The following is a 26,464-nucleotide window of genomic DNA, read 5'->3' on the forward strand; positions in this document are numbered from 1 at the left end:
GCAATGCCCCATAGATTCTCTATGGGGTTCAGGTCAGGCGAGTTTGCTGGCCAATCAAGCACAGTAATCCCATGGTCATTGCACCAGGTTTTGGTGCTTTTGGCAGTGTGGGCAGGTGCCACGTCCTGCTGGAAAATGATGTCAGCATCCCCATAAAGCTCGTCTGCGGAAGGAAGCATGAAGTGCTCCAAAATCTCCTGGTAGACGGCTGCGTTGACCCTGGACTTAATGAAGCACAGTGGGCCAACACCAGCAGATGACATGGCTCCCCAAATCAACACAGACTGTGGAAACTTCACACTGGACTTCAAGCATCTTGCAGTGTGTGCCTCTCCATTCTTCCTCCATACTCGGGGTCCTTGGCTTCCAAATGAGATGAAAAAGTTGCTCTAATAAGAAAATAGGACTTTGGGCCAATGAGCAACAGACCAGGTCTGTTTTTCTTTAGCCCAGGTAAGACGCTTCATATGTTTGTTGTTCAGGAGCGGCTTGAGAAGAGGAATACAACATTTGAAGCCCATGTCCAGGATTCGTCTGTGTGTGGTGGCTCTTGATGCACTGACTCCAGCCTCAGTCCACTCCTTGTGAAAGTCCCCAACACTTTTGAATGGCCTTTTCCTGACAATCCTCTCCAGGCTGCGGTCATCCCTGCTGCTTGTGCACCTTTTTCTTCCACACTTTTCCCTTCCACATAACTTTCTATTAATGTGCTTTGATACAGCACTTTGGGAACATCCAACTTCTTTTGCAATGACATTTTGAGGCTTTCCCTCCTTATGGAGGGTGTCAATGATGGTTTTCTGCACAACTGTCAGGTCAGCAGTCTTTCCCATGATTGGGATTCCTAGTGAACCAGACTGAGAGACCATTTAAAGGCCCAGGAACCCTTTGCAGGTGTTATGGCTTAATTATCTGATTAGAGTGGGACACTTTGAGCCGAGAATTTTGCACCTTTTCACAATATTCTCATTTTCTGAGATTGTGGATTTGGGGTTTTCATGAGCTGTAAGCCATAATCATCACAATTATGACAAATCACGGCTTGAACTATCTTGCTTTGCATGTAATGAGTCTATCTCATATATTAGTTTCACCTTTTAAGTTGCATTACTGAAATAAATGAACTTTTGCACCATATTCTAATTTTTTGAGTTTCATCTGTATATCTATCTATCTATCTATCTATCTATCTATCTATCTATCTATCTATCTATCTATCTATCTATCTATCTATCTATCTATCTATCTATCTATCTATCTATCTATCTATCTATCTATCTTTAAAAATAGATAGATAGATAGATAGATAGATAGATAGATAGATAGATAGATAGATAGATAGATATGTGTATATACTGTATATATAAGTATGTGTGCGTGTATATATATATATATATATATATATATATATATACATAGAATCTTGCCTTTTACAACATTACTGTATGTCGATGAACTAACGTACGTTAAAATTTTTACATACACAGTATATCCAAAAATAATTGCAAACACCATTCATTACCTTTAAGGTGTGGAGGAAAAGTTTTGCTAAATGAATATAGGAAATAATATACAAATCTGAATAAAGTGGGTGTGGGGAAAACGCAACGCCAGTATTATTTCACAAGATGTGCCTAATAAAGGGGTCTTCTGGTTCCACAGGTTCCTCTGATAAAGGGGTATTTCTTGGTGCCATGGAAGAATTTGCGACTCTCACCTGTGTGCGCTTCATCCCACGCACCACAGAATCTAACTTTCTGCAAATTATGGCTGACAGCAGGTATGTGAAAAATTCCTCTCATCTCTACCTTTTATTTTATTTTTGATTTGAATGTAGAGCCAGTACTCATATGTATGCAGCTGCCAAAAAATGTAAATGTCCCTTTCTTACAACCATCGCAGATGTAGTTAGTTGAGACATCCTGGAACTGGCATTGCTTTGCTCCTCTAGTTGTATCGCTCTTCTATGGAACTCTTTTCAGAGCTTGAGGCCAAATTGCAGACAGCCGCGCGATGAAAAATGGTCTTCTTCGTAATGGCCTTATGCTTTTTGCTCCAAGACACCCTTCTCAAAGGGGTCATTCACATGTGCGGCTACAATTGCGGTCCCTCTGAAAAGCGATCCACGGTGGATCAGGTGGTGCTGCCTGTTTCTGGTGTTAACCCTCAAAATGCCACCTCACTGCACAGCAACCACATGCACTGCAATCTTACCCACTTGAGTGGGTGACATTTGGTCGCAGTACCACCCGTGGAATGCGACATGCCTTATAAACATTTACCTACTGGGGTGATTTTCGAAAATGTTCACGTTTTCACATGTTCAAATCAGCATTTGTTTTAGGGCCGGTTCACAGCAGATGCAGTCCAGCTCATTTTTTTTTATGCATCACAAACACATGGACAGTAGGTTATGTGGGCTCCAATGGCATAGTTCAGACCAGGGGCGGACTGACAACTCATGGGGCCCCCCGGGCAATAGGGGATCATGGGGCCCCTGTGTCCTTGCCCAAACTCAAAAAAGCCTATGAAAAAGGTACCAGGGGCATCTCATGGGGCCCCCTACTGACCCCGGGCCCTCGGGCAGTGCCCGAGTTTCCAAATGGTTAGTCCGCCCCTGGTTCAGACTAGTTCCAGTGCAGTCAAAAAAATTAGAACATGCTGCATTTTTTCTGCGCTGAACTGTACTGGAAAACGGCAAAATGCATCAAAGACACACCGGATCACTTCCAAACGCATCAAAAATACACTGAATGCATTACAGCAACAAACAAGGAAACAGGAACCTTGTAAAAAAAACAAGAGTGGAAAATGCACTGGGATGCGCTGAAAACATGCATGCAGAAATGCATCTGGACTGCGTTTCTGTGGTGTGAACGGCCTTTAGTAAAATTACTTATTATATATTTTCTGAAAACTGATGCCTTGGAGAATAAAATGGTGGCTGTTGCAATTTTTTATATCACACGATAGGAAAAAACACACTTCAATGAATTTTAGCGCACACAAACACAAGAAAATACCCTTTTTTAAAATCTGAAATATGATGTTACATCAAGTAAATAGATACCAAACATGCCAAGATTTAAAATTTGACATTGCCTGTGAATTGGCAAAAAACTGCAGTACCTAAAATTGTTCATAGGTGACACTTTGAATGCCTTTCCAGGTTATCAGTTTAGAGTTAAATATGAGTCCTGGAGCTAGAATTATTATTTTAAAAAAATATTTATTTTATTCACATTTTTTTACACTTTTTTATTTTTCATTTAACTTTATTGCTATCACAAAGGGTCAACAAGCTCCATTGTGATAGCTTTGGGCAGTCACAGGTCCTTTTAATGGAGACATCATGGGTCTATTAGACCCCTGATTTCTCCTCTGCTCTCATGTTTGGTCAGATGCTTCTCTGGCTGTAACAGCCTGGCCAAGACAGCTCTGAAACCAAAAGTGATGAAATCCCCGTTGATTCGGGTTTCATTAGTCACAGAGGAGATGGGAGATCATGGCTGCAGCTGCCCTGACATACACCGTTCCCTACACTTTAATGTGCTCGGCTACTGGTTGCAGCACCTGGCACATCGCCCGTTGTGATGACATAATAATATGATTTCTCCCGTTCCCCGCAGATGTTGGTCCTATGTCGGTAAGGTTGGAGGAAGTCAAATTGTATCGGTGACAAGCAGCTGCATGGTCCACGGCTCCGTCCAGCATGAGCTGAACCACGCTCTGGGATTCTTCCATGAACAGAGTAGGAGTGACCGCGACAACTACATCAATATCACATACAGCAACATCATGCCAGGTATCAGACTGGGTGATCTCATTACATTACAAGGGGAGTATCATTACAAACATTTGCATAGCTGATCGTCCATCAAAACTGCATGTGAATTTGTTCTGTGCAAATGAGGCAAAATGGAATGTTCTAAGGCTATATTGTCTGCAGATCAAACTTGAAAATGGGGAAAATACTACATTGTAGCCACAAGATGGCGCTGGGTATCATAGGAAATAGGTATGCCCATCAGTGCCATCCAGTGGCCATAATGCAGTATTGTCTTCATTGGCATATTCAGTCTACAGAGAATATAGCCTGAGAATATTAGATTTTTCCCAAGATGCACAGAATGACTTTACATGCAGGGGAGGAGGTGGATCAGTGGAAATTTCCTTTTAAGTGGAGCTCCAGCCTACAATTTTTAGACCTCAGGCTCAATGGGCATCAAAAATGCCTCTTTTATGGGCGTTTTGAATTTTTCTTTTTTTCCCGTTCATGTTAGCCTATATATCCATATACTTTTGGCAGACAAAATGCCTGACACATCTAAACACACCTAGGTGCATTTAGCACTTGAGCATCCATTCATAAAGTAATATTCTGGCCAATGCAATGAATGAACGCCCAAACACTTGACACCTAAATTACGTCTAGAAGCAGCCTTAGGTGCATTTTTTGTGCTGCTTTATTTTTGTTAGGAGAAAAGGCGTTCGGAAGAACTGGGCAAATGCCTGAGGCCTTCGTGTTTTGGGTGGAGTGTGGAAAGGCTGGAATATCATTGGGGTTTTTATAGCTATGCGTGCCTAAGTGTGGGGAGATTTCCCCTTACTTCCTGTCTCAGTGACTACACAGGAAATGGGCAGAAATTTCCTCATTGGTACAAGGGGAAAAAAAAAGAAAACTGTGGCCCAGTGATTATTCATAGCACCTTTGTTCAGAAGATGCCAGTTGCTGTCTCTTTCATTAAGGCCTCATGCACACGTTTAGCTGTAGGTGGAGGGCTTAGGCGCACCGTCCAGCTTTGCTGCCAGCAGCCTGTCATGCTTTAGGGGACGAATGCTCAGAGTGCAAGCAGTCTGTGTTCCGGGCATTCATCCCTAGGCACCTACTGCCCTGAACAGAGGTACCACCGAGGGCACTGCCCATCCCCATCCTGGCTGTCAGTCTCTCATAGAGGTTCACAGGCTGCTGGCAGCAATGCTGGACGGTGCGCCTATGCCCTCCACCTACAGCTAAATGCCCAGTGTGCCTGAGTCACTGACCCTGAACAAGCATGCAGCAAGTGTTGTGACGACTCCTGACTCCATGTTTGTTTTGGGTCTTTGAACACTGGATCATCATGGCAGCCAGACAACTAGCATTTGTAGGATGTGAGCAATGGAGGCCAACCCATATCTCTGTGAAGGTTTCCTTTTAATACAATGGAATAATGTGATATAATGCTGCAATTTTGCCTCCTTCAGGGGCCGAGGGGAACTTTCAGAAGTTTGACACACAGAATCAAGGCATGGAATACGACTATGGCTCCGTCATGCATTATTCAAGGTACAGATGGTGAAATTATATAGAAAGATAAAAAAAAACTTGGCACTTTGTATTTGCCAGAAAAACGGTTTTATTCTCAGACTTCATTCAAATGTGGGGTAGAGGGGGGGGGCGGCAAAAAAATAGTGTTTGAGCTGTGTTTTTGCCACCCCTCATGCTGAACTAGGCAGCGGATGGGGGTGTTTTCATGCTATTGTGCTCCACACCTGCGGCAAAATTTACCTGACATGCAGCAATCGGTGGGCGACAAGCACACTCAAGCAAATCAGTAAGTGCTCCAAACACCCTGCAACCACATGCAATGCACGTGGCTGTGGAGTGTTTGTCAGCAAAAATGGGGTTAAAACATGATGAGGAGGCATCACATCGCTTCCTCGCCACCTATCAGTAGCCTCTGAAGCGCGATCCCAATTCGGATCAGGCTTCAGAGGAAAAGGAGATTTAGGCACACAGCTAAATCTACCATTAAACTGCTGCAATATCCTTGTACGCGGCACAGCCGGATCTATTAACATTGAAACATTCACTGATCCTGATTCTTCAACCCCCCAAAAATGTAATATATTGCAGGTTATCGGTCATCAGATTCATTTTCTTTATTTCAGGATTACTCCTTTGTTATCACCTGGTGATCCTGCCAGTAACACACTTCCTGTCTTATAGTAACAACACTGAATCACTGCACTGTATTTATGGAGGAGGGGTGGTCACTCTGGGCTGTTCTGATTTTGATTGTACACCCCCCCTCCTCATCTCCTTACATTGGGAGGAGGGGTTGTGTAGTTCACAGAAGATAGCTGGGAAAGCTGACATTTTTTTGAGATTTCAGTTCCGGGCACAGAGAGTTGCATGGACACTGGATTTCTGTCAGGATCAACAGGTTCTTTTTTATTTTTTTGGACTTCCAAAAAATGTTCTTAGCACAATTTAGCACTCCTTCAGTGATATTGGATTAATGTGACACTAACTCTGGTTTAAAAAAACAATTCTATTCCTGTGTTCTTAACTCATAAAATGTCCTTCTATTGCTGTCAGCCTCCTCCAAATCAACAAATTCTTTTTTTTCCGTCATCATTCAAAGGTCCCACAATATGGAGGAACTGGTGTCAGTGGGAGGAATAGTGCCCCATCATTGGTGTTAGTGGAAGGAATAGTGCCCCATCATTGGTGTCAGTGGGAGGAATAGTACCCCATCATTGGTGTCAGTGGGAGGAATGGTGCCCTATCATTGGGGTCAATGGACGGCATAGTGCCTCATCATTGGTGTCAGTGGGAGGAATAGTACCCCATCATTGGTGTTAGTGGAAGGAATAGTGCCCCATCATTGGTGTTAGTGGAAGGAATAGTGCCCCATCATTGGTGTTAGTGGAAGGAATAGTGTCCCATCATTGGTGTCAGTGGAAGGAATAGTACCCCATCATTGGTGTCAGTGGAAGGAATAGTGTCCCATCATTGGTGTCAGTGGGAGGAATAGTGCCCCATCATTGGTGTTAGTGGAAGGAATAGTACCCCATCATTGGTGTTAGTGGGAAGAATGGTTCACCTTCTCTTTCTCACTCTTTCTTGCGCTCTTGTACAGTGCCATGAATAAAGTGTACATTTTGTACACTTCAAATAAAGTTGGTCCAAAACATAAAAAAAGGGGGGGGGGAGCCATGTAATGCGCTGAATCCCGCACCACACTGCACCTAGCGCAGTAGGACGTGGGCAGCAGCCAGACAAGTAAAGCCAGCTGTCAGTTCTAATGTGAAATGGCTTTTAAATTTTTTTTTTTTTATTTCTTCAGTTGCTTCCTGGTATCTGGCCTAGGCCAAAATGATGTCATACATCCCAGGAGTCTTCATGGGCATTTTTTTTTTGTCATCTGGAGCAGGGGTTTTCTCAGCTAAGCACACCCTCCTGTCTGCTTGCCTGAGTTATGGGCAGATGGATTCCAGGAATTAAATGCTACATAAATCATCTGCCATTACTCAAGATGGCCACAGCTAGAAATGCTAGGGGATGAGTTCTCAGCAGAATAAAGCACAGAGACCTGGATAGATGGGGGAGTTTGTTTTGAATATTAAAAATGAAAGTAATAGCAGTTTGTCTTTATGGTGCTCAGATACAGTTTCATTGCTTTTTAATAACAGAGAGCCGCTATTCACGAAGCCAATGCCCGAGGTTTCCTTCTCTTGCTGACATCTCCTTCTTCCGCCAGGTCTTCCTGCAATTCCTCGCCTTTGATGTGCAGACCTCCATGGACTGTACTTCTGATTACCTGAGGATCTACAATGGGCCCACCACTTCCTCCCCGATGTTATTGGTTAGAGCCTGTGGATCCGGCCAGCTTCCCCCGATGATCTCTACAACCAATACAATGCTCCTTGAATTTGTCAGTGACAACAGTGCCGAGGCCACTGGATTCAAGGCTGAATACAGCACTGGTAAGACTTCACACCACAGTGCCGAGCTTTACCTCATTTTATCATATGAAGTTCTGGAAAGAAAATAATAAAATGTAATAAATGGGAACCTTTAGGACTCATTCACACAAGCTTTGGTCTCTGAAGGGCAGTCACATTCAGATTGCTCTTCAGAGAGCATTTGACAGGCAGCGAGGAGGGGCTGTATCATTGTATCTCCTCATCACTGCTTGCTTTAACCTTTTGAAAACTGCATCCACTTGAATGGGTCACGCTTGGCGGGTGAAAACCAACAGGGGTATAATTCTTGCTACAACCACAAAGCAAAGCATGTGTACAACCCCAGCCTCTGCCTAGGCAGCTAAGAGGGTGCATTTGATTTGCGGGACGGTAAAAACACAGCTCAACTATGGGGTTTTCTTGTCCCACATCCACTAGTGTGAATGAGCCCCCACTGAGAGCTTTACATTTTTCCCATTGCTTAGCTTCCTTTGAACTGCTATCTGTCACTGTCCTGGTCACTGATGTCACCAGCAGGGATAAGCATGCAGATCTGGAACAGCAGAATGACGTCAGTGCACCCAGGCCCAAAATGGGGTGGGCAGGAGGGACAAGTGCCCTGGGCACAGCGGAGCAAAGGAGCAGAGAATGGACACAGGGCAGTAAATCTATTCTACAGCATGTATTAACAGTGGGGGAGGGGGCGCAGTCCCACATCCTTGCCCCGGGTGCTAGATGAACCTATCCCAGTGCTGAGTGCACCTAATTCCATAATTCTTATATGTCAGTGACTCAGAAAATGCTGACATGGAATCAGATCCGGTAGAAACTAGAATTTCCAGAAGGGGAGGACAGCAGCGGAGGGGGGCAGCATGTTATATCAGTAAGGCCTCATGCACACAGGATGGTTTTTTTCCTCCCCTGGATGCCTTTGCTCCGGGGGAGAGAGAAAATGCAGCTTAAAAGCTCCCAAAGCTGCGTTTTGCATATGTTTTGGGCGTTAATGCATTCTATTGGCCAGAATATTTATTTATTTTGGCCATTAGGATGGATTAATGCACAAAAGCAAAATTATTATTATTATTATACAGTATTTATATAGCGCCAAAGGGTTTGCTCAGTGCTGTACAATGGCGAGGGGGACAGAACAAGAGACAAGACAGTAACAGTACAATACACGAGGGGTTCGAGGGCCCTGCTCTTTTGAGCTTACAATCTAGGAGGGAGGGGGTAGAGGCATTGGCGAACTGACCATTTGGAAACTCGGGCACTGCCCCAGGGCCCGGGGTCAGTAGGGGGCCCCATGAGATGCCCCTGGTACCTTTTTCAGAGGCTTTTTTGAGTTTGGGCAAGGACACAGGGGCCCCATGATCCCCTATTGCCAGGGGGCCCCATGAGGTGTCAGTCCGCCCCTGGGTAGAGGTACAGGAGGAAGTGGCTGTGGGGGATGGAGTGGTGGGAGAAGTGGAGGAGATCAGTTGTTAGGTGAGGGTGGGGTAGGCTTCCCTGAAGAGATGGGTTTTCAGGGTGCGCCTGAAGGTGAGGAGGGTAGGTGACAGTCTGATGGATTGGGGTAGGGAGTTCCAGAGGATGGGGGAAGTCCTGGAGAAGTCCTGCAATAGGGCGTGGAAGGAGGAGACCAGGGAGCTAGAGAGTAGGAGGTCTTGTGAGGAGCGGAGGGCACGGGTTGGGTGGTATTTGGGTATCAGGTCGGTTAGGTAGTTTGGGGCGACGTTATGAATGGCTTTGTAGGTCAGAGTTTGAATTTGATGCGGAGCCAATGAAGGGGTTGGCAGAGGGGGGAGGCAGATGTGGAGCGGTTGGTGAGGTGGATGAGCCTAGCTGCTGAGTTCAGGATAGACTGGAGTGGGGATAGCGTTTGTTTGGGTAGTCCAGTGAGAAGGGAGTTGCAGTAGTCCAGGCGTGAGATGATGAGGGAGTGTACGAGTTGTTTGGTGGTGTCTGGGGTGAGGAACGTACGTATCTTGGATATGTTGCGGAGGTGGAGCCTGCATGACCTTGATAGTGATTGGACGTGAGGTTGGAAGGAAAGGTTCGAGTCCAGGGTGACACCTAGGACTTTGGCTTGCGGGATGGGGGTGATGGTGGCGTTGCTAGTAGTGAGTAGCTAGTAGTGATGGAGAGGATGGGGGGGCGCGGGCTGGGGGGAAGACCAGAAGCTCAGTTTTGAACAGGTTCAATTTGAGGAAATGGAGCGACATCCAGTCTGATATGTCGTTCAGGAGGTGGGCGATGCGGGCAGAGAGTGAGGGGGTGAGGTGGGGGGTGGAGAGGTAAATTTGTGTGTCGTCGGCATAGAGGTGGTAATTGAAGCCGTGGGAGTGTATTAGTTTGCCAAGGAGGAGGTGTAGATGCGTCTAGCCTCAATATGCGTTTGTAGTTTTTTCTGCCCACACGCACCTCTTCTGAACGCACAAGTGATGTTTTCTTTCTGCCTGTAAACATCTGTAAACGCCTATGAGCGCATGGACACATAACCTAACACAGAGGAGCGTTTAGAGGCAGAGAAAAAAGCGCCTGTGTGCACGAGGCCTAAAGGTTCCTTTAAGATATTGTATTTCAGTTTCATTTTGTATTAGGCCTCATGCACACTACTGTTCATAAACGTGAGTTCAAGAGCTTTTGGCATTTTTTTGGCAAATCCCCAAAAACTCAATAGAAGCCTAATGCAGGCCATAGATGGGTCAAAAATCGGCCGATTTTTCGGCCGAAAATAAAATCGGCCGATTTTCGGATCGTTAGTGGGCTAATTGTTCGGCCGTTTTTAAGTATTTTGGCAGATTTTTTTATCGGTAAAGTTTTTTTACCGATAAAGAAGAAGAAGAGGAAGAAGAAGAGGATGAAGAAGAAGAGGATGAAGAAGAAGAGGATGAAGAAGAAGAGGATGAAGAAGAAGAGGATGAAGAAGAGGAAGAAGAAGAGGAAGAAGAAGAGGATGAAGAAGAGGAGGAAGAAGAGGATGAAGAAGAGGAGGAAGAAGAGGATGAAGAAGAAGAGGAAGAAGAAGAAGAGGAAGAAGAAGAAGAGGATGAAGAAGAAGAAGAGGATGAAGAAGAAGAAGAGGATGAAGAAGAAGAGGATGAAGAAGAGGAAGAAGAAGAAGAGGAAGAAGAAGAAGAAGAAGAGGATGAAGAAGAGGAATTCCAGTCTGGCAAAAAGTGTCCCTGCGGAGAGCTCCGCTATTTCTTTCTCAGTTCTTTGACATTTATAGCGGTTGCAACAATGTATCTATTTGTTTCCGGAAAAAACATCTGTATCCTAAATGGATACAAATAGATACATTGTTGCAACCGCTATAAATGTCAAAGAACTGTCAAAGAAATAGCGGAGCTCTCTGCAGGGACACTTTTTGCCGGCTGTAGGCTGGATGAAAATCGGCCAATTTTTTTTACCGTTCCTGGTAACGTCGGCCACTTGAACGACCGATTTTTCGAATTTTTAAAGAAAAATCGGCCGGTTTTCTCCCCATCTATGGCCTGCAAAAGTGTCCACTCACACATAGATTTTTATCAGAGTTTAATAGCCGCAGAGTTTAGGGCCAATTAAATATTCTTTTTCTGAATGCAAAAGAATCGCTTTCAGGAGAGGAACGGTTTGCCCATAAAATGCTAAACGCATCAAAAACACGTGTAAACACGTCTAAATGCTAACTGTGTTAATGCTTGGGCATTTATTCATTTCAATAGCAAGTACTGTGGCCAATGAAATGAATAAATGTTCAAGCTCTAAATGCGATACCGCATTTACACGCGTTTTGCGTTTGTCTGCTGCCAGTAGAAAAATGTTCCAATGTACATGGAGCCTTAGGATAATGTCAGGTATAGGACCTGCCAGTTTTTTATTGCTGCCTATGCAAGGAGATTTCTTTGTATTTCCTTTCCCCAGAGATACAGAAGGAAGAAAGAACAGAAATCTCTCCACCTCTAACAGTTGTTCACATTGGAAGATTTCCTCTCTACTTGTGTCCTATAAAAAAAATTAAAATGTATCCCCACCCCACGTTCACACAAGCGAGGTGGATGGAAGAATCCTCCCTTCTGTGCCATTGTATGCTTACAGTGGGGACTTGCCAGAATTTACTGATCGGTGCTGCAGCCGCTGATCTAATGAAAGTTTTCCAGTTCCGTTCACACTATTCCATTCGACAAAAGAAGGCTATTAGAGTGACTTCTGTCGAGCAGGAATAGCCACAGATGTAAAGAAATATGTCTGGTCCCTGCTGAACTGACTGAGTTCCATCCATCTTTGGCCAGCTGTTACTAATAGAGAGAGAAATCTTTTCAGCAGGAACATTGCAATAAAAACCTGATCCTTTACCATTGGACTCTTTATCCTTGGCTGAAGGCTGCACTTTAAGTCTAGATTCACACCTATGCATTTTCCATTGCATTTTGCAGAAACGCAAAGCAGCTCATTTAACATGATTTCGTATGGGACTGGTTCACATCTCTGCGTTTTCACCCGGTGTGTTTTTTGGAAAGGGTCAGGGACTTTTTTAAACACAAAATGTTGCTTTTTTGGTTCAATAGACTTCAATGGAGACGCTGCAGAAATCATGTAGTGCATTTTTGATGCATTTTGCATTTTAATTTGCCCAGCAACAAGTTGGAAAAAAAAAAACCATGTCAAAACCGCATGTGCTAAAACGCACCGCAAAAAGCACTGCAAAAACGGATCAAACACAAACTGCATAGGTGTGAGCCTAGCTTAAAACAGTTTATCAAAAATGTATTATATATACATAGGGGTAGATTTACTAAGACTCAAGAGTGCAAAATCTGGTGCAGCTGTGCATGGTAGCCAATCAGCTTCTAACTTCAGCTTGTTCAATTACGCTTTGGCAATAAAACCTGGAAGTGGATTGGTTTCTATGCAGAGCTGCACCAGATTTTTTACCATGCAGTTTTAGTAAATAACCACCACAGTGTTGCAGTCATTTTTTTAAATGTCTGAAATGTCTTTACTAAGAAAGAAGTCTGACTGCAAATATAAATCTTTTATTTCTTTTTATCTTATCTTTGATTTGTTTGACAGTCCTGGTCTGATTGGTTTATATTCCAGTAATGATATTTTCATTATTTTAGTGACTTGCGGCTCAATGCTGACCAACCCGCAGGGAACATTCTCTACTCCCAACTACCCCTCTAACTATCCCGCCAATATGGACTGTACCTGGGTAGTGACGGCCCCGGCTGGTTATCTAGTCAGTAACCAGAATGAAAGAGTATAGAAACCCTAACAATGTACTTTTCTAATTAGGTCTTATTTGGTGTGTAGCTGGTGATGGGCTTTATGTAGCACCTTGTATGAAATGTGAATTTTATATTTATGGTTTTTACAAAAATAATGAAAATGTGCAAAAAAAGCATATAAGCTTGCAAACTTGCAAAATTTTAATGAAAATAAATGATATTTAAAACCACTATACCTTTCCATTAAAAGTATTCTTTTTTTTAATACAGGGTGTTATAAAAATGTTTGGAGACTAGTTTTGTAACATGTCAACAGATGGCAGCACAAGGCTGCATGCAAAGTTGCAGGGAGCACCGACGTTCATAATCCTACGTTCACACCTAAGCGTTTTCCGCCACATTTAGCGATTTGCTGAAATGTGCTACAGTCCATTTAACACGATTTCCTATGGGACGCGTTCACATCTCCGCGATTTCACCAAGTGCGGTTTTTGGAAAGGGTCTGGGACTTTTTTGAACGCAAAAAGTTGTGTTTTTGGTTCTATAGACTTCAATGGAAATGCTGCAGTAAAGCATGTAGTGCATTTTTGATGCATTTTTGCGTTTTGCATTTTAAATCTGCCTAGCAACAAGAAAGAAGTGCAAAACGCAATGGAGAAACAGATCAACCACAAACTGCATAGGTGTCAACCTAGCCTCAGTCAGTGTGCCAAAATACATCGTCCTGTGTACATCAGGAGCTATGCAGCTGGTACTATTCTGACCACGTGCGTTACCATGTCTGCTATTTCATCATGGACAGCAAGTTAGAACAAAGAGCAAACGTGAAATTCTGCGTGAAGCTGGGCAAATCAGCCATAGAGACTTTTGACATGATTCAGCAAGTTTATGGCATTGCTGCAATGAGTCGTTCGAGATGTTTTAAATTGCACATGCGGTTCAAGAGCTGAAGAACATCACTGGAAGATGATGAGAGACCAGGAAGATCAACGAGATTAACCCCCAAAAATGCCTTCTTCCCAAAGATGAAAGCCCAGCTCAAAGGTTGCCGTTTTGACAACATTGCAGAGATACAGCGATTTGCATTTTTCACACAGAATTTCTCATTTGCTCGTTGTTCTAACTTGCTGTCCATGATAAAATAGCAGGTGTAGTAACGCACGTGGTCAGAATAGCACCAGTTGCACAGCTCCCGATGTACACAAGACGATGTCTTTTGGCACACTGACTTATGAAGGTCGGTGCTCCCTGTGACTGCGTGTGCAGCCTTGTGCTATCATCTGTTGGCGTGTTACAAAACTAGTCTTGAAACTTTTTGATACCACCTATCTAATCTTGAACCTTTATAGGCTGACAGTTACAGCAGAATTCTGGGTTTTATGTTGTAAGTCACCCTAATGAACCCCCTTACTTTACTTTTTTCTGCATAGTAGCGGTGGGGGGAAGGGGTAGCTTGGTGAACCCTCTCTGAATTTCAACTGCTCAGATATCTGCTGAGCAGCAGAGACACATAACCTCAGCTAAGATGAAACTTATTACAGGCCAATTATCAGTTTATATATAGTTGAACTCATAATTATTATTTTAAATTTAAAACATGTCAACCTACTCAACATAAACGGGCATGTGGGGAAGAACTGAGCAGGTCCATCACAAGGTTACAGACATTAGTAATAAAAAGGGGCCCTAGTTAATAATTCCAATACTACATGAGATCCTTAGTTAGGTAACATTATGCTCTCTTCATTTTAATTGTTTTAAAACAATATGATATAATCTGGAATTACATTTCAAAAGATTTGTAGAATCAGACAAAAACACTGGTTGCTGAACAATTTAAAGAGAAGGTTCATTCAGTAGATCAAGTTGTGATGGGTGATAGGTGAGCCTGCTGTAATAAGATATCCTGTTCCATCATGTTCTTCAAAGGAAAGAGTGTGTAGCAGCCATTCTGAACCAGGATTCTGTAGAACCCTAAGGTTCTTTCAGAGGTTGCCAGGGGTTCCTTGAACAATAAGCAGCTTTTGCCTCTCATGCGTGTAAACGTTGAAACCATTGATTTTTTTTTAGCTATCTGTAAGGGAGAGATTCTTCCAATGACCACCAAGTAAGTAGCATTCTTCTTATTGACCACCAATGTATGAAGGATTCTTCCCAATGACCACCAAAGTAAGGAACATTCTTCTTATTGACCACCAATGTATGAAGCATTCTTCCCAATGACCACCAAAGTAAGGAGCATTCTTCTTATTGACCACCAATGTATGAAGCATTCTTCCCAATGACCACCAAAGTAAGGAGCATTCTTCTTATTGACCACCAGTGTAAGAGAATTCTTCCTACTGGTCACCAATGTAAAGATTATTTTTCCAAATAACCATCAATGTAAGGGGAATTCTTCCAACTGACCACCAATATAAGGAGTATTCTTCTCATTTACCACCAATGTAAGGAGCATTTTTCCCAATGACCACCAATGTAAGGAGAATTCTGTCTACTGACCACCAATGTAAGGATAATTGTTCCCAATGACCATCCATGTAAGGGGAATTCTTCCCGTTGACCACCATTATAAGGAGTATTCTTCTCATTTACCACCAATGTAAGGAGCATTCTTCCCAATGACCACCAATGTAAGGAGAATTATCTCTACTGGCCACCAATGTAAGGAGAATTCTCCCTACTGGCCACCAATGTAAGGAGAATTCTCCCTACTGGCCACCAAGGTAAGGAGCTGTAGATATAGTAATTATTAGTAGGAGTTCCTTGAGACTGGAAAGATAATTCAAGGGTTCCTTCACAGTAACAAGGTTAAGAAAGGCTGGTGTATAGGAAAGTGTGCTACAGCCGAACATTGAATTGGTCAAATGGAATGTTGGAAGTGGATAAATGTGTTTCTGTAATATATATTTGGTACCGAAACGTTTGTTGGCAAAAATAGATAGTGTACAATGTCTTGCTTTATGGATTAGAAAACAAGTTGGAGATAGGAACTTTCTGGGACTATCCATTACTGTCTAAAGGTGCCCATAGATATGACAGCAGTCAAAACACTTGTCAAGCATACAAGTGTATACAAATCTTAAAAGAATGATACAGATTGGTAAGGAAAATCCAACTTAGTTGATCCATTTATCCCTTGAAACTATCCAGGGAAGTCCGTCAATATTGCTGAGTGCAAATAGCCAATAATTCTTATGTTTCCATTCTATTCCAGGTCTCTTTAAATGTGACAGACTTCAATCTGTAGTACACAAGCAACTGCAATCTTGACTATATGCTTGTTTTCAATGGACCAAAGACCACCTCCCCATTGATGGGAAGATATTGTGGCAAAAGCACCATACCTACATTACCCTCCACAGGCAATAGCCTTGTTATTCAGTTGCACAGCAATGATTCTATTCAGCTCAAAGGGTTCTTCGCCAAATATGCTTTTGGTAAGTATATCAGAAAAGTAGAAAAGGGAAGAGATTATTCTTACAGACCAGGGCCAGCTAAAGCCTTTTATTTTATTTTTTTGGAAAGAGAGTGGAAGGTGCAGTGCCACTGTTAGGTTAGTATTGCTCAGTGTCCACATTGGAGAGATTTTCCACCATTTCCTGTCAAGGCCAGAAATGATGCTTCAACAAAAGAACAAGCTGTACTGGGGACCCTGTATGCAGATAGCACACTAGTAGAACACAAAGAGGTTGGCTTACAAGAGACATAGAGGCTCTTCACTTTGCATATTTGCCTTTAGTAAATTAAATCCAAAGCAGTAATGATATAAGCGTGTGTAAACCCTAACAATGTACAACTCTTATTTTCTCACTTTTGGTCAGTTAAATATCCCATTAAAACCATTTCTATTGCAAAAAATACCAGTTGATTCTGCCAGAGATCTTGTCAGCTGATAGCTTCTTGTAGGACAGCCATTCTCAAACAGGGTCCCTTGGAATCCTTGAGTTTCCTTGAGCTGTGGTTGATTGACCTCCCATTTAATGATACCTCCATAGTTGTGCGGTCAATGCTACTTGGCAGGGACAGCTGCGGGATACTAATGCTCTTTTTAGGGGGCATTCTGACTACCACCATCACTATTAGGAGCATTTTTTCCATTGACCACCAATGTGAGAGCCATTTTACCAGTGACCCTCAAAGAACTGATTTTAGCAGGGGTTCTCCCAAGACCTAAAAATTATTTCAAGGGCTCCTCTGGGATAGAAGGTTGAGAAACACTGATCTAGGCTCGGCCTCTCCTGAGTTACGTTGTTCCCAATTATCTCTATGGGCTTCATTACCCCTACCCTATATGCCAGCCGTTCTCAACCTGGGTTCCTCCATAGGTTGGTAGGGGTTCCTTGAACTGTGGGTGACTGGCCTCCTTTTTGATGGTGCCTTCATCGTTCAGAAGCCAATGCCACTAAAATTTATTTCAAGCGTTCCTTTTGGCTAAAAAGGTTGAGAAAGGGTGCTCTATGCTATGGAGAAATGAAGGTTTCTATGGTCCTGGTATAGGGTGACAATGATTCTCCTCCCTAGTTACAATACGATGAGTGAGTGTTGTCACACAAGGACAGGAAGTGTGATACTGGCAGAATCACTGGTGAAAATAAAGAAAAACAAAAGTCTAAAAAGAAAACCAAGGTAGCCATAAAATCTAAGAACCAGGAAGCTACAATATATTACCTTTTGTGTTCCTGGGTTTGGAGACGCTTTCATTTATTAATTGCATAGAAATCTTTTGTGCCTTACAGCTGTGGCACAATACTAATTGTTACCAGAAGAAGATGTAAGTGAAATTTGGAGTTACAGCTCCTAGCCTAAGGCTGGCCATACATTATACAATTATCTGCAGATTTTCTGCCCAATTTCCTTTAGATTTACCTTCAACTATGTAGTGCAAGGGCCTGCCTAATTGGATACAACTGAAAGTGTTGTTTAGGTTTGTCCTCCTATTATATGGTTTTTGGTAAATCTAAACCAAAAATCTGCAGATAATTGTATAATGTATGGCCAGCCTAAGTATAGCCAGTGGGAGCCTCTCTGAGCCATAAACACCTCTTCATATCTGGAATTCCTTCTTACCTTTTATTTACACTTTGATCACTACTCTAAATCCCTTTATATGTTTTCTTTCTAGTGCAACAAATATAAGAGGAAGAAGCCAAATCTATAAGAGAAGATATACTGCAATTCCAGTTTTGGTATTTATTTGTTACTTATACATGCATACTCCTGGCTGTGTTCGCATGTTGATAATTAAGGAAATTGTAATGTGATTTTTAAGTGATTTAATAAAGATTAAAAGACTGTACTGTCTTTGCTTAAAGAGTAACTCCAATTTTTTGAGAAAAAAACAATTCCCTCTAGGTGATCTATGTACATTGCAGGGAATTTACTAAACTTTGTGGTAGATTCCTACCTTTTGTTGTTCTGAAGAAATAGCTGTTTGCTTGTCTGTGTCCATGTGCAGAGTAAATCTGTGTGGAAGTGATTTTATAATGATCAGTCAGCTGCTTGACCTGCAGATCTCCAATGAGACCTGACTTGTATCTTAATTCAGACTTCTGGGGAAATAAGTAAGCCAATCACACAAGCAGGAAATTACATTTCTGGGGGGCGCTCTGTACACCACCTGTGTACAGAACGCCTCCAGGTAACCATATTGTATTGCATTTTACAGAAAATTAAAGCGCTGCAAATTTAAAAGGAAAGGTCAACATTCAATTACAATGTGACTTGTGTAACAATTTTACAGTATCTCCCGGAAGCAGGGGCGGACTGACTGACATGTGTATATATATTTTTATTTGTAATATATATGTTAAAAAAGTATGGAAACTTTTTGATGAACCCTCATATTTATATGCAGTATATTTATTTATACAGAGTATATTAACTGCATAAATCTTTTTTTTTTATACCTGTTCCAGACTTAAGCTTTTCACACACATCAGCTTTGCATCCATTTTTTTCTAGTCGCTCAATTACTCAGTTTTGCTGTTGAGCGTATTTGTTTTTGATTCGCTCTGATTGTGCTTTCTGGTTTCTTTCAATTTCATTCAGATGACAAAGGTTTTCCATTTAAACAATTTTTATCCTGCATGCAGTCAAACAATTCATTAAAAAATGATTAGATACTAGACATGCCACAACCCTGCAGAAAACGTTCACAAATTTTCAGACCTGTTTCTTTTTTAGTCTGACTTCAGCAAAATGGACTGAAAAGAAATTGAATCATGCCCACACATGGTGCCATGCACTGGTCAGTGACCAAGGATCCCATCTGTTCTTCTTCCTGTGGGTCCTCCGGGGTAAATGTGCACTATTGTCTGATGAAATAATAGTTATGGGATAATGAGCATCAGATATGGAAGTGCAGGTTAGCACCTTCGTTATGGAAATGACAAGCCCCAGAGAAAAGGATGAAAAGGTGAAAAGGGCAGCAGATTTGCATCTAATTTTCTGATGTTGATTTGTTAACTTTTTTAATTACCTTTCCCCCTGGAATCAATTATGCAAAGTTATGAGAGTCCTTTCTAAACCTGCCATACCTGAAATGAGGCTTGTAAAACCAGAAAACGATGATGCTTTTCAAGGCTGCTGACCTTGGGTCAATAATGGTGGAAAAGGCAAGCCCCAATGGAGAAATAGCAAAAAGTAAACCTTAAATTATTTTTTTAGCAGTAAAAGTTTTGAGAACTGACTACCGCTAAACAGTAAAGGACTGATTAAAGTGGACCTGTCATTTGCCTATAATAGCAGGTTCATTGCACATCAGGCCTCAAACAATGGCTGTATAATACTATCTCTGTAAACCACTGACACCATATCCCCTCCATAAACTTGTCCCAAGCTGGGCTCAGTAGGCTCTTTCCCAGCACTAGTTGTTGAGTGTTGTATTACAAACCATATTCCCCATACCTTTTAGTATTGGGGGGGAAGGTTTTCAGGGGTCCAGTGGTTTATCAAGTTGGCAAGGGGGTGCAGGAAAGGGTAAACACTTTATGGTGCCCACTGTTCTGCTTTGCCTAGTATGGAAAGACTACAGGTTCATTTTAAGTTGCTACTAATTCTTAGGTGAAGCACATTTTTTTAAATTTACCAGCCATGTTTTTCGAAACATAAAAGTTTATTTTTATAACCTATAATATACCATACTAAAATACACCCATATGTTCACAAAGCCATACAGATCTTTCCCCTTTCCTATATTTTAAATGCATTTTTCATGACCAGGGGACTAAAGATGGCTTAATCCAGTCCCCCTGAACCAATACCTGCCCCCCATCCTTTACCTAAGTAACCAAACTGACAACAAAATGGAGTTAATGGCCCACAAATGGCCTTTTATTACAACCATTAACAAATAACATTTAAATAACAGAAACACAGTATAATATACATTTTTCAAGGTCCCAATAGGCATCAAGAAAATGAATACCTGTGTCCTGCTTAACTAGGCCTCCAGCCGCAACACCACCGACTCAGGGAAACCACCGCACATACCCCCACCAGAACAACTGGAAGCCGTACCTCAGACGGGTTCCTACAAAGTGTCTTTCTTGTGCCCACATTAACCAACGAGGACCTTGCACCCCGCTGGTCGTCCCCCATTACCAACATGGCACAGCCACCACTAAAACAAACCATAAAACAATGGGCAGGCGGGAGGGAAGTTTGCCTTGTGAAAACTCTCTTCAGATTGAAGACCCCCCTGCCACACCCTAACAAACCCCCACTTGTAGCTCCACCCACTTCCTCCTTAAAACCATTTAGACTCCCCCTTTTGCTAATGGGACTCTCCTATCCCAACCCCCTTTAATACCTGTCATGCCGGTCCTTCGTTCAGGTCTTCTTTCTTTTTTACTCCAGGCCTTCCTGTTATATTGGACCCTTCACAAAGTATAAACTGGTAGCTTATCTTAGCTAAATTGCTGATCGATCAATCAATCAATCAAGAATGCCAATGTATTGTTCCAAGTGTAAAGTAACACTCATGGCTTTTTCCTGCAAAGCTACTGTTGCTTGAGTGCTTGAGCTAGCGCTTGCTATACACCTATTGCCGTCTGATTGCTTGATCCAACATTTAGCTGTTGTGGCTAAACTACTTGTGACGGAGGGTAGGTAGGACAGAACACACAAGGCGGATAGCAAACAGACAAAGCTTTATTGAGGCAAAATGACAGCCACTCAACAGGGGGAATCGCAAGGAGGGTGCCCTCCCCACTAGGGGAATAGTAAGGAGAGAGCAAAACACTTGTAGTCCAGCTCCAGGGGCCAATTTAAAGTCTCTGCAGCAGTTATAATCCCACAGGGAGGTAGAGGAGCAATTCAGGGACAGTTCAGGCAAAACAGGGGGAGTAGGTACTCACGGATCCAACAGGGTGCCCAGTCTCCCAAGGGACAAGATAGTGTGACACAGGTACCTGCTGGAATCCGGAGTATGCGTGGGGTCTCTCCCTTGGACTGGGGTCTCAGGCAGGACTGATGTGCGGTCTCCCCTTCTTGGGCTGGAGGTCTCAGGCTGGCATGTGCAATCTCCCTTCTTTGGCTGGGGGTCTCAGGCTGGCGTGTACAATCTCCCTTCTTTGGCTGAAGGTCTCAGGCTGGCATGTGCGATCTCCCCCCTTTGGCTAGGGGTCTCAGGCTGGCGTGTGCGATCTTCCCCTTTGGAGCCTGGGAGGGCGCTCAGGGAAATGACCTAACTACAAGCAGGTGCTGGAGAAGGGGATCTCCACTGTACCACCGTCTACCAGGAGGGACAGCCTGAGTAGCAGGGAAGGACCCAGCCCAGTGGAAGGCCTGAAGGAAGCCACCAACCCATTAAACTATCAGGAAGGACAGTGTGTGTAACTTTACACCCCCTGGGATGGATAAGGGGAGAGGGCAGTCAGGTGGAGAACCCAAATAGCTCCTCAGCTGGAACTGTTGAAGTTGGCAGTTTCTGGGTTCCCTTGCCCAGGGAATATCCTCAGTACAGTTGGATGAGGAGGAGGAGTCATCTGGGGTCTAAGGATTTTCAACAGAGAGCTGGAGTGCTCTCAGAGAGGAGACAGTCTTTTCTTTTTGTCCATAGACTTGTACATAGTTGCTAAAGAGTTTTTCTCACAGTTCACAGTTCCTTGGGCACCCCATGCATCCCTCAACCCTATCCAAGTTCAGTATCCCTTAATAAAACTACAAAACAAGCCTAAGGACTAGCTACTGGCTCCAGTGTGCAAGCGTGGAGGTAGAAAATGTGTGTTGAAATATAGGGGGACCCAAAACTCAGCAACTCCTAAGAGGGTAGTGCTACAGCAAATTATTTTTTTATAATTCTAACACAGAATTTGCAGTTTACAGCCTTCAATACTGCCAGCTCCTGCTGTCTCAGTGCTGCTTCCCCGAACTTCCGGTCTTTACAGGAAATAATTAGTAGTGGACAATGGAGAAATAGGGGGGAGGAGGAAGGAGGAGCGGGAGGGGTGTCCTTGCCATCTTAGCTTATGGGGCTGTGTGTTTCTATTGATGCACACAGTGTAGGGAGGCACAACTCTGAGTGCAAGGGTGGCTCAATAGGACACTGCAAGAGAAAGGAGTCACCCTGAAACAGGAAACCTGGAGCAGCGTTCATGACACAGCTTAAATGGGAGCACAGGCAAGGATTAAAAGATGAAGAAGTTGCATACTCAGTAAGTGGTTAAATCAGCTGATGAAAGTGCTTAAAAAGCTGAGGGTTTAATATTGCTTTAGACCAGAGACAGCCAGGCAGCCATATTTTCAGCTGCAGATCACCAATGACAGCCTCTGTATTTCTCACAGTACAGGTTTTCTTAAGGGTAAAAATTTTCAAATCTGCCTACCATAGCTGCTAACTTTGTTTGCATTGTGTGCAATAGCTGGTCTGATGTCCTGAAAGCACGAACAGCAGGATGCCATTTGAGATATGCTACAGAGTTTTCTATGGGTCAAAAACAGAATGGACTTTCATTTCATAATTGTCAGATATGCTGACCTCAAAATACCACCCACCAGTACTCAGGAACCTTTATCGTTTAAAGACCAACTTTAACGAATATGTAAACCCTCATCTTGTAAAACAACCCATTCAGTTTAAAATAGATATTATGAAAGGCAAAACATTTGTGTATAGATCTAAAAAAAAATAAAAACACTGTTTCCTCCCATTTTTATAATTCATCGCATATCCTCTGTTCTCAGCTGCATAAGGTGCTCAGAGAGCTGGGGATAGGGAAACAGCAGCACACTGGTCTTCCCAGTGAATGGTTGTGTGTGTGTGGTGGGGGGGGGGAGTCAGGACAAGTCTGATCATTGAAGGAGAGCAGGCTGAGTACCCAGCACAGCTAGAAAACTGACCACAATGTGTTCTCATGGTTACCATGCCTAGTGTGGTCAGGGACTGGTGGGAACACCAGGGATTTCACACAAAGGAAGTAATGCAAAGACAACTGGATACCTTTTCATATAAGTAAACGGTACAGCAGGCACATAACAGGAGTATGATAAGTTGTGTTTAGTTATTCTTTTAAGTTTTTCTGTTGATTTCATATAGCAAGAAGAGGTTTAAATGCACTCTCCGGGTTTTACTGTAGTCCAAGTCTTCATCAAGGAGATTTTTCCTCACTTCCTGCCCCAGTGACAGAGCGTCATTGGGACACAAAGTGATGAAACCCTTGTCCAATGGGGATACAGCCGGCACTGAAGACACATTTCCTTAGTACAGTGGAGAAAGGACTCTTTTACACTGGTGGTACCCTCTGAGGAGCGATACTCTGTGGAAAGCTTTTCAGAGGGCGTTTGACAGACGGTGAAGGGGAGTTATGTTGCCTACTCACCACCTGTTTTAACCCCTAAAATCCTACACCACCATGCCCCGACTGTGTGCATTGCATGCTGTTGAGGTTGCTGCATGGCCCCATTCAGATGAATAGGTTGGGTTCAGCAAGCGGTAGTGCCCGCCAAACATGACGGAGGGCTGGCCTGCATTGCACTCAAGGCTGCTGTTGGAAACCACGGGGGCCCCATACAGCCAACCTTACAGCCCACCCCCCAAAAAAAAGTTACACAGTTTACTATGCTTCAGCTATGAGTGAACACAGTGAGTGATAAGGATAAGTACCGATCACTCATTGTGCTCATTCAGGAAAGGAAGGGGCTGGTAAATGTGACATTTTTACTGGACACTACACCCACTCTCCACCCTGAAGGATCCTATTGTGTGCTTGCAGGTGCCGGTGGAAGGAGAGGAGAGGAGGGAACCTGGCAGCACTGTGGGGGTGGGGGCACTATTACGGTGACCTCCGATTTGGACTTTACTGGTAAGTTCAAGGGGGCTTAGATAAACCTTTAGGTAAAAAATAATTTTACGATAATTATAAGGAAATAAAACACACAAAAAATATTTACTGAAACAAACAAAATGTATTTTAATGATTATTACAATATATGATTACACTAATTATTACAAAATATTATATTGTACACATTTCTAAAACAAAGCAGCTCTAACTGATGCTAAGAAAGCAATCTATAAAACAAATATTATTACAAAGTTAGGTAATTCCATCCTCAATACACTTTTAGCGCCCATTTACATTTCTATGTTGTGGTAACACAAGCATTACTACGCATGTTGGTGCAACACTTGCTGCATTGCAGTACCATTTTGAATTCATTTTGAATGGCACCCATCACATTGAGGCAATGCACCATTGGTGTTGTGTTCTGCAATTAGCATGCATTGCCATATACCGCAAAAAAAGGGTCATGTGCTATTTTCAGCACAGTAGGGTGCATTGGCAGTCCATTCATTCATTCACTAATTTTTTCTATGTAAAAAATAAATTGTTAGATGGATGTCAAACATTCACTTAGCTTTCATGAATTCTGTCTGTATTTTGGCTATAGTGCTTTCCGATGATGGCCAGCTCCATTTACTAGCCAGTGGCCATGATGTAGTATTTGCCTAATTGAGGCATTTCAAGTCACCCTTGAAATAACTTCCAGTCTCAGGAAACCCCTGAGAATGATGATTGTATCTATAGCTTACTGTACATTAGTGTGATGGTCGGTGGGAAGAATCCCCCCTTACAGATAGTGATTGGTGTCAGTGGGAGCCAGGGGCGGACTGACAATTCGGAAACTTGGGCACTGCCCGAGGGTCCAGGGTCAGTAGTGGGCCCCATGAGATGCCCCTGGTACCTTTTTCATAGGCTTTTTTGAGTTTGGGCAAGGACACAGGGGCCCCATGATCCCTTATTGCCCGGGGGCCCCATGAGTTGTCAGTCCGCCCCTGGTGAGAGCTTATATGGAAGGGAGATATTGGTCATTGATCAAGGAACGCTTGTCAACCTCTGGAGGAACCCTAAGGCTCTACAGAACCCTGAATGAGAAAAGTATAGTACCTTCTCCCATACTATAGAGATCATCTATAGTATGGTCACTGAGGATCATAGGAAATCAATGTGTTAGGCAAACATGGCTAGAATTCATGAGGGACAGGCAAATACGTATCTAAGGAATTTTTTAATATCTAAATTTCTATATCTTAATTATCATTTCTGACAGTTTAAAGTATATGTAAAGCTTAAACCTTTTTGTATTTAGTTTTTTTTTTTGGATTGGAGTAGTTTAACCCCTTGGCGCCGTGCCTCCTGGCCATTTAAGGGGTTTTTGACGCTGGGAAGTGGGGTTTAAGGTTATGTGACCACTGTAATTGTCTGTCATAGCGGTCACATGATTGGAAAGCTCTTGATCACTAGTAGGGATCAGGAGCTTTCTGTGAGGTGCTGGTAACTGTGCCAGGAGCAGGGGCGGACTGACCATTTGGAAACTCGGGCACTGCCTGAGGGCCCGGGGTCAGTAGGGGGCCCATGAGATGCCCCTGGTACCTTTTTCATAGGCTTTTTTGAGTTTGGGCAAGGACACAAGGGCCCCATGATCCCCTATTGCCCGGGGGCCCCATACGTTGTCAGCCTGCCCCTAGCCAGGAGCATGCAGATGTTTGTTTACATGTTTGGGTACACAAATATATGGCCTGTCAATGTCAAGGCGCAGCCTCCGGGAGGCCACGTATTTGCATACTGTCGACCCCACGGAGCTAAAGTGGTTGTAGTGGCAGAAGGTTTTTTTACCTTAATGCATCCTATACATTAAGATAGAGAAAAAACTTTCTGTGTGCAGCTCACCCACCCCCACCCAGCCCCCTCTAATGCATATCTGACCCTGATCTAGACTCAGCGCTGTGCCCAAGATCAGCGTCTCTCTCCTCACTGGGCATGGAGGCAGCATTGGGAGCCATTGGCTCTTTCTGCTGTCAATCAAATCCTGTGAGGAGAGAGTGGGGAAATGCTTATGAACAAACACAGCCTGGCTTGGGCTTGAGCCCACATGAGTGTCCCCATAGCAAGGGGCTTTCTATGGGGACACTCAGCAGGGGGGGGAAGAGCCATGAGGGCCTGCAGAGTAAATATGACATGTTATTTACTAAAAAAAATTTTACAATCATTTTACACACCTGTCAGGTTTTTTTT

The 26,464-nt window shown here is 43.2% G+C and overlaps 1 pseudogene across 1 annotated transcript; it reads left to right on the top strand.

Moving 5' to 3' along the window:
- Window positions 1–1,668: 1,668 nt before the first annotated feature.
- On the top strand, window positions 1,669–18,258 carry LOC149455017 (embryonic protein UVS.2-like; annotated as a pseudogene). The gene is made up of 8 exons (XR_016314129.1): window positions 1,669–1,780; window positions 3,630–3,805; window positions 5,245–5,326; window positions 5,932–5,966; window positions 7,459–7,752; window positions 12,837–12,955; window positions 16,162–16,384; window positions 18,070–18,258. The product of XR_016314129.1 is annotated as an embryonic protein UVS.2-like (transcript).
- Window positions 18,259–26,464: the final 8,206 nt, after the last annotated feature.

The sequence above is a fragment of the Staurois parvus genome, unplaced genomic scaffold, assembly GCF_062004578.1.
Source record: "Staurois parvus isolate SC_StPar_1 unplaced genomic scaffold, SC_StPar_1.0 ptg000410l, whole genome shotgun sequence".
Classification (NCBI taxonomy): domain Eukaryota; kingdom Metazoa; phylum Chordata; class Amphibia; order Anura; family Ranidae; genus Staurois; species Staurois parvus.